This window comes from Mesocricetus auratus, unplaced genomic scaffold, assembly GCF_017639785.1.
Source record: "Mesocricetus auratus isolate SY011 unplaced genomic scaffold, BCM_Maur_2.0 Super-Scaffold_4256, whole genome shotgun sequence".
Classification (NCBI taxonomy): Eukaryota; Metazoa; Chordata; class Mammalia; order Rodentia; family Cricetidae; genus Mesocricetus; species Mesocricetus auratus.
This window is the reverse complement of record NW_024429182.1, coordinates 108,239,995-108,254,117: the sequence shown is the minus strand read 5'-3', so window position 1 is coordinate 108,254,117 and position 14,123 is coordinate 108,239,995. Positions and strand designations below refer to the sequence as shown.

At 42.0% G+C, this 14,123-nt stretch overlaps 1 long non-coding RNA gene across 2 annotated transcripts in view; it reads right to left on the bottom strand.

Moving 5' to 3' along the window:
* LOC110341632 overlaps positions 1-14,123 on the bottom strand; it is a 123,220-nt gene that overhangs the window by 3,644 nt on the left and 105,453 nt on the right. Inside the window, exons 5-6 of one of the 2 annotated variants that reach the window (XR_005869768.1) lie at positions 12,106-12,304; positions 7,151-7,311 (exon numbers count right to left, since the gene is read on the bottom strand). This is a non-coding gene — a long non-coding RNA (uncharacterized LOC110341632). The remainder of the gene's footprint in view (positions 1-7,150; positions 7,312-12,105; positions 12,305-14,123) is intronic. The other variant, XR_002383598.2, reaches the window with a different exon arrangement.

Here is a 14,123-nt window from a genome sequence, read left to right as displayed (position 1 = left end):
AGTCAACATTTGCAGCTTCCAAGAAATCTCTGCATGATCATTATTCAGCTGCAGCTGCTCTCTTCGACTGTGGCAGTGGCATTCCCACTGATTCATAGTAGAAACGGAGTAGGGAGAATCTTCAAAGAGAATCCATCCTAAAATTGATTGCATTTTCTGGAAGATAACAGCTTAGCTAGCGTTGGTACATCAGATAGGGTAATAAAAAAATAAATGAGTCACACTGTCTAGGATGGTGCAATAATATATGATAGCTGGTAGATGGGGTGGTATACACTTTTAATCCCAGCACTGGGAAGTCAGAAGCAAGATATGAGTCAAAGTCCAGCCTGATCTATATAGTGAGTTCCAGGCTAACCAGGCTACATAGTGAGACTGTCTCAAATAAAAGAAAAGAAATGGTACCCAAGGTAATAGTCAGAGGCACAATGGACCACAGCAACCTGGTAGAAGGCTTGCACAGATGTTGCAACAGAAAGCTTCCTGATATCACTGACAGCCATGAGCAAGATGAAGGTTATCCAAAAAATCGGGTTTTTGAGCTTTCACAATATATCTGCTAATTTAATGTAGTTACTCATTGTAGTACCAATCAATCTCGTTAACATTTGTAAACACTTATGTATTTATGGATGTGTCTTTGTGTGTGAATGCAGGCCCAAGTATGTGGCACACGTGTGTGAAGATGATTAAGCCTGTGCATGAGTGCAGAAGTCAGAAGAAGGAATTGGATTTAGTCTTTTGTCTCTCTCTGCCTATTCCTCAGAGACATGGTCTCTCCTTGATCCTGGGACTTGCATTTTATTGGTGCTACTGGAAGCCAGTGAGCTTCCTGTCTCTACCTCTGTTGGAAATGGGGTTTTGGAATTCATGGGACACTAGGGTTGTTGTGTGGGATTCAAAACTCTAGTCCTCATTATTGCACAGCAAATGTTCCTAACCACTGAGCAATCTCTCTAACCCTATATCTCTTTAATATAGCCTAATATACATATTTAAATGGTATTGGGGATTGAACCTAGGGTCTGACATACACCAGTCAAGTGCTTTACCACCAAGGTATATTCCCCTAGCTCTCTTTTTGATTTTTATTTTGAGACAGAGTTTTACTAAGTTGTGTGAATTGGGCTTGAACTCACCCTATAGCCCAGAAAGATCTTGAAATTGTGAACCTAAAAGCCTACAATACCAGCCTAACATAATATTTTTCTGTTTCAAGTGGCATGGCAAGAAAGAAGCCAGACTAGCCTTCATGAGCTATTATCAAGAATGTGAGAGGGGGGCCGGGCGTTGGTGGCGCGCACCTTTAATCCCAGCACTTGGGAGGCAGAGGCAGGCGGATCTCTGTAAGTTTCAGACCAGCCTGGACTACCAAGGGAGTTCCAGGGCAGCCTCCAAAGCCACAGAGAAACCCTGTCTCGAAAAAAACCAAAAAAAAAAAAAAAAAAAAAAGAATGTGAGAGGGGACAACATGATAACTTTTGCTAGATGATCATTGATTAGGACTTTAAAGAAAGAGTAAGTCAAACAAAACTCCAGATGCATAACCTCTTTCCTGTAGGCTGAGGGGTCTTGAGCAAGCAGAGTTGCAGCCTTTATTCTCCCAAATCCACTGATGTTGCTCTGGGCTTTCACAGCCCTCTTCCATAAAAATGTTTACTAAGCCTATTTTCTAAGTTCCTTAAAGAAATCTCGTCAAAGGACTTGGTCAAGGAGCACCCCTTCAGCCTGCGTTAGAGGACATCTGCGTGGTGCTACTTGTGGTTCAGGAAAGAATTCTGCACATTGATTTTTTACTAATTTGGGCATGATGGGGCAGGCCTTACCAAACGCTGAAAATTCCGTAAAGCTTACTTAGATCAGTGTGAAATGTTAGATGTAGGTGGGGACATTTACTTCAGCCCTCTATACCCACCAAAGACAACCACTGTGTAAGATCAATATCTTAGTTAAGCGGTCTTGAGAAATGAGTGAGCCTGGGGTTTCCCAGATCGCTAGAGAAGCCCCCAAGCAGTAAGACTATGGAGAAACATTTGGGTGACACTGAGACTCTCATCCAGCCCTCCCACTGCACTGGGCATTCCCCAAGAGACAGAGGCCCTGCTTGCATGCTGAGGCCTGTGGGGTGGGGGGGATCCAGCCTTTTCTGATTCAGATGGAGACGGCCTCCTGTAACTAAGTGGTGGGAAAGATGAGGTGGCGAGCCCTGATGTGTGGCAGTGTGGATGTCATGACGTGAACTTAGGAGAGGAGCTAAGAGCCCCTGAGAGACAAGTAGAGGGCGATGTGTAAGATCTAGAGTGTTAGCATGGCTCAGAAACTTTATTGAGCATTAAATGCCAAAATAAAAAGAGGAAGGTAAGCACTTGGGAGGCAGAAGCAGGTGGATCTCTGTGAGTTCGAGGCCAGCCTGGTCTACAAGAGCTAGTTCCAGGACAGCCTCCAAAGCCACAGAGAAACCCTGTCTCGAAAAAACCAAAAAAAAAAAAAAAAAAAAAAGAGGAAGGTACCTCTCTTTTTCAAGTTTTCTTCCTTTACCAGACTACACCTTCACCTCTATGTTGTACTGTGTATAAACACTAAATACACAACTCCAGTGAGAACTGTATGTAACTACTTTATGAAATTTAAAACTATAATGATGATAAAAAGAACAAAGAATAGTATTTTTGAGGGTTACTCAAGTGGACACTGGTTTAAGCAATCTTTACATATATTCATCTCATTTAATACTTAACAATTTGTCATGTTTTATTATTCTCATTTTATTTATTTATTTATTTTGGTTTTTTGAGACAGGGCTTCTCTGTATTGTTTTGGAGGCTGTCCTGGCACTTGCTGTGTAGACCAGGCTGGCCTCGAACTCACAGAGATCCACCTGCCTCTGCCTCCCGAGTGCTGGGATTAAAGGCATGAGCCACCACCGCCCAAATTTTAACTCTTAAAATCCAGAATTTGTACTATTAGCCATTTGCTATCATGCCTTGGCAAATACTTATCAGTTGAGTGGTTTCAATCTCATCTAATAAATGTAAACATGAGTAGAATACAGAGACAGCAGCAGAACTCAGATGTGATGAAAACTAACCCTTCAGTAATGGATAAGAACAAGTCAACACCAAGGAAAAAAAATGGAACCCAGATCCCCAAGTGCCTATTCCCAGGACGTATGCTGGGGTAACTCCCTTCATCTCAGGACCAGAGAACATGCCAGGAGAGCCATTCCTTCAACTCTATCATCTCTACTGTTTGTTTGTTCATTTGTTTGCTTGTTTTCTACTGATTGAACCCAGAGGTTATTCCCTGGTTCTGGGGTTTGACAGCAGAGTTCAGGGATTCTTTTTCTACCATATTGCTTTGTTTGAGGGATGGCGGGTACTGAGAAGAAGGTACAGTTGATGGCTGTAATTCTTGTCAGTCTACTGATGCTGCTTTTGGGCTTTGACAGCACCCCTTCCCCATTCAAACTTTCATTAATTAATAACCCTTAGAGAATTTTGTGGTATTAGGTATGGTGGTGTACATTTTCCATCCTTCATGGGTGGATCTCTAGGAATTCAAGGCCAGCCTGGTCTACATAGTGACTTGCAGGCAAGCCTGGTTACCCTTTTTCAAACAAGCAAAACAACAATAAGAACATTTTGTGAAAGGCGTTAAGGAATCTTCCCTCCAGCCAGAATTAGAGGACATTTGAGTTGTCCTTCTGTGTCTGGTCAAAGAGAATTCCTACAAATTAATGTTCAATTTGTTTTGGGGCTAAATCAGCATATCTGATGACATCATATTGAGAAAAATCTTAAGTAGCTTTTACCCTAGATTTTAGGGTATATTTACTGCCATGTAGTGTTTACTGCTTCCCACAAGTTCTGTCATCAACCCTTCAAGATGTACAGACAAGATTTCATTCTATAGACGCTAACACCCACACCTCTAGAGCCTGGCAACCATCGTTCTATATTTTGCTTCTTGAGTTCACCCATTTCAGTGTGCACATATAAGAGAGGCCTTTCATATTTATCTTTCAATACCTGGCTTGTTTCACTTAGCATAATATCCTGCAAATTTATGTGAACTGTCACAAATAGTAAGATCTATTTTTAAGAGCCTATGTGTCACTTTTTTTTCTATCTAGTCATCTGTTGACAGACAATTGGTTCCCTAGCTTGGCTACTGCAAGTAATATTGCAAAGGTGATACAGATACAAACATTTCTTTGACACGTTGATTTCATTTTCTTTGGTTATGCATATGCCCAGTAGTGAGATTTCTGGGTCATACAGTAGTTTTGTTTTTAATTTTTGAGGCACTTTGACACTGCTTTCCAGAGTGGCTATGTCAGCTCATCCACTGACCAACAGTATATGCTGCTTTGTCCTACAACCTTCATCTACACTACATTTTTTACCGTCTCAATAATAGTTATTCTAACAAGTATTTCACTCTGGTTTCCTTTCATTTTTCAAGTGTTATCTTTATTTTATGGGTATGAATGTTCGCCTCTGTGTATATATGTGTGTGTACCATCTGCATGCCTTCTGCCCACAGAGCCAGAAGAGCATATTGAGTCACTGAAACTGGAGTTAGAGAGTTTGAGCTACCACGTGGGTGCTGGAAACGGAAGCCACATTCTCTTCAAGAGCAGTGTGTGCACTTAACCACTGAGACCTCTCTCTAGCTCATCACTGTGGCTTTAACTTGCATTTCTCTGCTGATTAGTGTTGAGAATTTTTTATGTAGCTACCAGCCATTTTTGTGTCTTTGTAAAAATGTCTGTTCGGGTAATTTGGCGGTTTAGATATGAATTTTCCTTCAGAAAGACTCATAGTGCAATACTATGTAATGATCTCTAGTACAATGCTCAGAAGTGGGACTTTGGGAAAACGATGGATCAGGAGTGTTCTGTCTTCATAAGTGGGTGAATCTGCTGATAGAGTCATTGGTGGCATTATTGGGAGATGGTGGAAACTTTTGGAGATGGGGCCTACTTGGAGGAAATGGGTCACTGAAGGTATATTCATGGTCGTAACATGTCCCTGGCACCTTTACTTTGTCCCTTTCTGTTTCAGGACTTGATAGTTTTCTAGAATGTTTCACAGAATTTAGGAAGTCTCCTTCTTTACATTTTCCATTTTTCTTAAAGGCTACAGATAAATAGCTAGATGGAAAGTACAAAGGAAGAGGTTGGGAGAGGTCCTAAGCATAAGGGCTTCTGTCCATGGAGTGGTGGAAGATGTGCCTGCCAGCTGAGAAGTTCTCCAAACCTCATCGTGTTTTCATGAAGTTTCATTAAGTAAATGTGATCACTAAGTCATTCTGCCATTGGTGGTTGAGTTCAATCTCCATCCTCTCTGTCTCAGTGTTTTGGGACAGGGCTGAGAGTTTTACACTCCAAATCAAAGCTTTCTACCTCCTAGTCCCCATCCTGAAGCTGCCTAGGGACTCCCAACTACCAATTATCTCATTATTATACAAGAGATACTTATAATTCCAGCATTCCCTAGCATTTTAGGAGCTGTATACCAGGAACCAAAAATGCATAGATGTATCATTATATTTGAAGACTGGGTACTGGAGAGATGACTCAGTGGTTAAGAGCACTGGTTGCATTTCCAAAAGACCCTGGTTCAATTCCCAGCGCCCATGGCAGCTCACAGCCACTGTAACTGCAGTTCCAGGGTTTCTGACACCCTCACATAGACATACACGTAGGCAAAACACCAATGCACATGAAATAAAAATAAATTGTATGTTAAAAAAATAAAGGCTGCCTCCATAGGGAATGAGTATTGTTTACTTTTTACTGGTGCTTTGGAAGGGAACCTAAAGTCTGAGTACATTCATATAAATGACAAGAGTACAGACTTATGTTTCAGCTTGCTATCACATCTAGTCAGAAGAGACACACGCACTTTCACAAGGTACATTTGATGCCGGAGCTGTGAATAAAGAGTAGTCTGGCATGGCTCTGCAGCTCTTGGCCATGTGGTCGGTCTTCACTAGGAGTTTCTATTTCCTCCCTCACTTTTTACATTACAAGGACTTGTCTCATGATGACACCATTGTGACAGGCTAGCCACACTGGTCCACTGTTCTTTCCATAAAGCCTTCTTTCAAGCAAGTTCAGTAAACACTCTTAAGCACTGAGCCATCTCTCTAGCCCAACAGGTTTCTTGATAAAAATGTTTGTCCTTGTCATGAGACTATGTCATCATCCTACACCTGGAGACTCCTGCTGTGTTGCTGTAATCCCAAGTAACTGCTTCCTGGTCTTTAAGGGTCTGAACTCCAGCCCAGTAAGATTCTGAGCACATGGTTTGTATCCATGTTTCCTAGCTTCCTTCAGTATGTTGGGTTTTTTCTTAGTGGTACAGCTAAGTAATTAGAATAAGACTAGGTTGGCCAGGCATTGGTGACACACACCTTTAATCCCAGCACTCGGGAGGCAGAGGCAGGCGGATCTCTGTGAGGTCAAGGCCAGCAGGGTCTACAGAGCGAGTCCCAGGACAGCCTCCAAAACAATACAGAGAAACCCTGTCTCTAAACAAAACAAAACAGAAAAAGAATAAGACTAGGTCACCCAGATAAGATCAAAAGTTATAGCTAAGGTCTGACTTTCTCTTAGCTTTGCTGAAGGTCCAAGATTGAGAAAGGCATGTAGATTCTAAATGTCCTCAAAGGTCTAAATATTTCCCTTATGATGGGTACTGTAGGCACAGGAGTATATGGATGACAGGAAGTTCAAGGTTTGATCTCCTTCTTTTTGGTCAGTTGTTTAAGAGGGAGGTTATGGAAATGGCAGGGAGCGCTACAGAGAGGGAGAAGAGGTTTCATCTTCCAAGCCTTATTTCTACTGTTCTCCCCCTGGGGACAGGATTTGGATACATGTCACGATCACCTCGACCAGCAAGGAAGATGCGACTCAGGAACCCTTCTTGCAGACAGTTTATTCAGGACTTTGATGAACAGTGGAAAGGCAGCCCCAGGAGAACCCCCTGCTCCCTAAATAGCCGAGGCCAGCCAACCCTGAGCAGCTATGTGTGCACAAGCCATAGGCTCACCAGCATGCGTAAGCAATCTGATGATCATGGCGTGACCCCGGCGGGATAGGAGCACACCAAATAAGGAGTTGTTTGTTACCGAGAGCACTCACCGTCGGGATGGTGGAAGGCGGAAGCCAGCACCATCTTTAAGGCGTGGCGCAGCTCTCCACAGATACAGAGGTAATCTAGGGTACCAGAAGTGCCCATCTTCTGTTTTCTCTTTGCACAGACCTACATCCTGGTAGAGGACCTTGAGTATTTCCTTTGATTCCTACAAAATAAGTGTAGTGCAGGATGATAGGGTTTCAGCTTCCACCGTTTGACCAAACTTTCCTATTTCCCAGCTGGGTTTGGGGCCAGAAGTTGTTGCAGTAAACTAATAGGAGTGTCTTTTTCCTTCCTTTTCTTTTTTAAAATTATTATTTTTTATTTTATATGCATTGATGCTTTGCCATGGGTGTCAGGTCCTCTGGAACTGGAATTACAGACAGTTGTGAGCTGCCATGTGCTGGGAATTGAACCCAGGTTCTCTGAAAGATCAGTCAGTGCTCTTAACCACTGAGTCATCTCTGTAGCCCCTGAGTGTCTTTTCCTTTAGGTTTTCACAATCCAAGCTATTCTGATTTTTTAAGAATTTATTTAATTGCTTTTATGATTTAGTGTGTGTGAGTGTGTGTGTGTGTGCGTGCTTGTGCATACCATATCTTAAATGAAAAGAAGAGAGGGTAACTTGTGTGAGTTGGTTCTCTCCTTCAACCATGTGGGTCCTGGGTCTAGCACCCACTGAACCATCTAGCCAGCCTTATTTCAACTCTTAAGGCTATACAGTAGCAGGAAATGAAAATGAACTTTCCATGATGTCCTAAGGGGAGGACAAAGCAGATGATGTCTGCAGCAAGAGCTTTATCTCTCTTGTCATTCTCAGAATTCTTCAGGTTATAAAAATGGTTTGGGAGTGTCGCCCTCTCCCAAATCACCATGCATTCTTGGAGTTTCTAAGCATAGCTCACAGGAGCTTTAGAAATGAGACTGGAAGTAACGGTATACACTTTTAATCCCAGCATTTAGGAGGCAGAGGCAAGCCTTGTTCTACATAGTATCAGGCCAGTCAGGATTGTTACACAGAGAAACCTAGTTTCAAAAAACAAACAAACAAACAAACAAATAATCATACTGGTTGAGCTCTCAACACTTCTGAGTGTGCTTGCACCTCCCCCAGACTGGGTTGGAAACAATTGCTAGTGCTTTCTCTCTCAGGACTAAGTCCCACAGTGATGAATGGCCCTGGTACATGAACCTCTGAGATTGTTTTATTTTGCATGTGTTTTAATTTTTAATTTTATGTGTTTGGATGTTTTGCCTGCATGCATATCTGTGCACCGCATACTTGCCTGATACTTCTGGAAGCCAGGAGAGGGCATCAGTTTCCTTGGAACTTCAGTTACAGATGGTTGTGAGCTGCCATGTGAGTACTAGGAATTGAACCCAGGCCCTCCGGAAGAGCAGTCAGTGCTCTTAACAACTGAGCCATCTCGCTAGCCCTTGAAGCTATTTACTTTATTTGTTATTCTATCTTAGTAGAATAAGGCCTCTCTTCTAAGCAAAAAAGAAAGTAGGTGTGGTATGAATTATAAACAAATAATAACAGTATACTGCAACACAGGAAGTAAGAAATAGAAAACCAGAAAAATTGTATTTCAGTGTAGTTGTAGCATATTCCCTTTTTTTCTGGATGTGAGAAAAAGTCTAGTAATGTAATTGTGGACCAAGATGTACTTCAAAGTAACTAAAACTAGGTCAGTTTCATTGAATACAGTATCTATCAGTGGGTTAACAACTTATGGATAGGTACTGCCTGTTAATCATAAGTAAGGATACCACAGACAAGAGAATTATGTACAAAAACAAAAACAGAACCTTAATGAAGAGCGTGGTTGTGATATCTGATCAGAGATTCAAAGAGCATTCTGTGGAATTCTGATACAAAGGAGAATTAACCAGTCAACAATTCGTGGGATGTTACAGACTGAAAAGTCAGGGTAACCAACTAATGAGAGTCAGAAAGAACAGACAACAGATTGGGCAACATTTGCTGCTTGCTTGCTGGTTGTTTTGGCCCGTGGGTCATTTTACGTGTTGAGCGGGGAGGAAGTGAAACAGTAAGAAGGAAGTGCACAGCCTACAGAGGGGGGCTGAGTCTCCCAGAAAAGGAAGGGAAGTGGGACCTCAGGAGCAGAAGAGGGCAAAGAGTACTTTAGCTATTGGTTTTTCTACCAAAAGAAGACTTCCCACTGAAAGGAGCTGAGGGAATGTCCAGTGCTTCAGAGTACATGCTGCTCAGGCAGAGCTCATGTCCCAGCACCCACATCAGGTGGCTGGGCTGAAACTTCAGCTGTAGGGGACTGTAAAGAGAAGCTTTTTCCTTGAGAGAAGCCTTCCCGCCAACCTGGTTCTAGAGCCGCATGAGTCCCAAATAAACACACAGGAGGCTATATTCATTATGAAGCTGTTGGCCTTGCTTGTCTCTTACTGGCTAGCTCTGCTTTAAGTAATTACCCCATAATTGTTAATCTAAGTGCCTCTTACCAGAGAATAGTTCCGGGCTCCTACCCCATGGCGGTTACATGTTGACTCTCTTTGTGTTTCTCCTTCCCAGAATCCTCCTGGACTCCTAGTCCCACCTATCTAGATTTCTATTGGCTCAACAGGCTTTATTGATAAAGGACTTCCCCAACAGGGGACATTCAATGCCTCTGCCCTGCATGGACACCTACCGTCTTGTACACACACACATACAGAGAGACACACACACACTCACACACAATTAAAAAGAAAATAAGTAAAAAAGGAGACAAAAAGCAAGAAGTAAAAAACAACTTGTTCCCATAGCAATAGTATTGTGGGGTACCCATCAGAGAATACTACTGAGACATAGGTTTAAGCCAATAGAAAGTCTGTATTAGTGGACTGTGACTACACTCAGGATTCCAGTGTAGCTCAGAGCTTTTCTCAGGGTAAGCTTTTAAGGACAAAACATATGGTCTCGTTTGACATACTTCAGTTAACAAGAACACTGAGCCAGAAGCAAAACTACAGAAGCCAAAAAGCACTTAGTGCTTTTGCAGAGGGCCCAGTTTCAGTAGCCAGCACCCACATGGAAGTTGACAAACATCTGTAAGCCTAGTTCCAGGGAATGTGATACCCACTCCTGAGCTCCTTGGACACCAGGGACATACATGATGCACAGACATATAGCAAAACACATAGAGTAAAAAAATTTAAAATGTTTATAAAACACTTAAAGAATGAAATCTGTTTGTGTATTTTATTCCATGTTTATGTGTGTGCTTGTCTGGCAGGGCTCGCACACCCCCATGTTGTGCCTGTGTAAGTCAGAGAATGACTCTTGGGAGTTGGTTTCTCACTTTCTACCTTCCTAAGGCTCCATCGTGACCTGCAGCTTCATATCCAACAGCACCTCTCCATAACCTGCCCACCCAGCCCTTCTCACAGCTCACCAGTCCTTGTATTCTGAATAGGGCGTCTGCTGTGTCTGAATGTTCCTGCCTCCTTATTTTAGCTGATGTTTTCATCAGCTAATCTTCAGTTCTTCTTTTCTTTTTTGTTTTTTTGAGACAGGGCTTCTCTGTATTGTTGTTTTGGAGGCTGTCCTGGAACTCGGGCTGGCCTCGAAATCCCAAAGATCTGCCTGCCTCTGCCTCCTGAGTGCTGGGATTAAAGGCATGCACCACCAATGCCCGGCCAGTTCTTCTTTTCATTCAGAAATCCCACATGGGTTTAAGGCTCACTTCTCTATGCAAGACTGACAACAAACCCTACCAAAGAGCTCTCTCCTTTTCTCCTTCTTACATAGCACTCAGTTGCAGAGTTCTAAGTTCTCTTTGATATCATTCGAAAAACCCTTCAGTTTAATAGTAGAGATGGTGAGTCTTGGCCAGCACTCTATTAATAGTGGTAGCTGAAACAAGACTCTAAGTGTCTTCATATATATGCAGATACCATGGTGAAAAACCACTACTTTGTATGCTAACCTAAATGGAACAAAGAAAAGTCTTGGTGTCCTAAACCTAGCCTCCTTCTACCCATACCTTACTGTCTTTTCTTTACCAGAAATAATGTATTTTATTTCATCATTTGCTTTTGAAATAGGGTCTGAATATGTAGCTGGCCAGCTACTCACCATGTAGATCAGGCTGACCTCCAACTCACAGAGCTCTGCCTTCCTGCCAATGCTGGGATTAAAGGTGCTATGATTCCACTCCAGGGAGACTTTCATAACTTGCATTAACACACCTTAAGTCACTTTCTTAGACCCTGAAACACTCTTAGATCCTCACATCTTAAGCTTTCATGTCCTCACACAAACTTTGCACCTTAAAGCACCTACTATAAGCCGGGCGTTGGTGGTGCACACCTTTAATTCCAGCACTCGGGAGGCAGAAGCAGGCGGATCTCTGAGTTCGAGGCCAGCCTGGTCTATAGAGTAAGTTCCAGGACAGCCTCCAAAACAATACAGAGAAACCCTGTCTCAAAAAACAAACAAACAAAAAGCCACCTTCTACCTAGTTCACCAGTATATACAGGTGGCTGATCATTGAGAGCAGTCACTGTAAAGTAAGTTCCTGTAAATAAAGGAATGGTAAGAAGTCATACTAAAATCTGTTTTGTGAGTTTTTCTTTTCTTGAGTCTGGTAGCAAGGTAAACTGTGTCTAGACTTAGTATTAGCTCTAGGAAAGTGAGGCCTGTGACCTGAATTTTACAGAGAACCGAGAAGGCAGCTGAAGCCTTGGTTGCTGTTTTAAGCTGGCAAAGCTACTAGTCATTAAACAACATCAGAGTTCTGAGAAAGATAAATTTTACCGGAAGTAATGATTAAAAATGACAGAAACTTATTTGCTGCCTGCCCAGACGGCTATCCTGGGGTTCTCCATGGTAACCGAGGGCAGAGGTTTCAGGGCAACATCAGTCTTCTACTGGAAGGCGTAGGCCTGCCAGGCCTCAGAAGACCCTGTGGTGTAGGAGCTTGTAGGAAGAGCAGCCTACCTTTACTTAGGCAACTCAATTCCCCAGTGTCCTGTTTTGTCCAGGGTCTGAAGGGGTCTTTGCAGCAGTTGAGGTGAAAGGCAGTTTTGCCCAGTGGCTAGTGCTGCCCTTTTGAAGCCAGTTCTGGGTGGAGGTTCTTCTGTGCCCATCCGTCTTCTTTGGAGGAAACAGGGGTGCTGCCAGGAACTGTCATGTCTCTCTGTTATGAAAAGCTTTTTCATTAAACGTTTTAAATGGCATATTCTGCAGATCTCTGAGCATTTGAGGACTGTCTGTCTATTGGGTATATCTGAGTAGACAAACTTTGTTTCTAGTTATTTCATTAAGTTTGACTCTGAAAACATATAGGGGATTAGGTAAGGCTTATTCCTGTAATTAATTACTATAATTTATCAGCATGACTATAATTAAAGAGCTTGATCATTTATAAGATGACTCTTGTATTCTTCAACAGTCTATAATAGGTTAGTAGCTTCCATAAGACTAGGACTTTACATCCTTGTCAGGTCTAGCCTTAAAAAGAATGATTTTAAATTGAAGCTCTTTTAGTATCAAAATAACCTTTTAATCATAGATAATGAGCTCAGTAAATAAGCCAAGATAGACATTCTGTGCATAATAACAGAACAAGTTTGTACCAATATCTATCTTATTTATTAAATACCTTATTTATCAAACACATATTGCTACTTGTTTACGTTCTCTAGAATCTTGGTGTCGAACACATGGTAAAGACATAAGTACTTAGGTGTAAATCTTTAAGTTAGCTTTTGTACTCTGACTAGATCTTTATAACTTAAAATTTTATCACCATATAGAATATATTTTAAAGCACAGTTGAATAACATATACAGTATGTTGTAAGAAATCTAACCTATCTTTTTATCATCATGCAAAAGTCCATACTAATTTAAAGTATTTGAAACTTGTTTTCTTAGTCTAGAATGAGACACAACCTTAGGACTAAGAAGTTTACTCTTTAAATTTAATAAGCAACGTTATTCTAAACAATAGTTACATGTACACAAATTCATATATCTTAAACAGTAATTGAAAAAAATCAATTAGGTGTATCTAAATCAGACAAATGTTGTTAGGCTTATTTATTTGAAAAAGTGCCCGTTAGTGGTGTACACCTTTAATCCCAGCACTCAGGAGGCTGATGTAGGTGGATCTCTGTGAATACGTAGACGGATCTCTGTGAGTTCGAGATCAGCCTGGTCTACAAGAGCTAGTTCCAGGCCAGCCTCCAAAGCCTCAGAAAAACCCTGTCTTGAAAAATTAAAAAGCAAACAAACGCTTGAAGAGGGGTCACACCATACAACAGGGCTCACATGGGCAGTGAGGAGAGAGAAGCGGCAGAGGGACGGGGGCAGAGACTGATCCCTGGGGACAAGAGTGTTGGCAAAGAGATGGAGAGGGAGAGAGAAAGGGCGAGAGAGAAAAAGATGGGAGGTGGGCAAGGTTCACCTTTTAAAAGGGAACATAGCAAATGTACACAGGGGATGCTCTTAGTGGCTGCAGCTGAGGTCATATCCTGTCTTACCCCAAGGGCAGGCCAACACAGATGCCTGAATACTAACAAAAAGCAAGTGTTCATCCAGCAAGTTTAATCTCATTCAATCTTGTATTTTGTTTAATGTTTATATATCAAAAAGTCCAGATTAAATTACAAACAGATCAGTATAATTATTGGTGTAGGATCCATTATCAGGTGACAAGCCCTTATTTGGGGTATTCAAGGCTGGAGTTCAAAGGACGGGTCAAATAAACTTCAGATGTCTATGAAGTGGAGGATTTGTGAATAGATTTGATAGTGCTACAACTTCTTCACATTTGAGCTCAGGGGGTGGACAGGCCTGAGCTACTCTATGCTTCTAATAATCTCTAACTGTGTGGCTGGGCACATTAACCCTGAGTCAGATATTTACAGGCCTGCATCCTGCTGGGAGAGGGAGCTCAGACAGACTCCAACTAAGGCTATAGATACTCTGAGGCCTCAAGGACTTGCTGCTGGA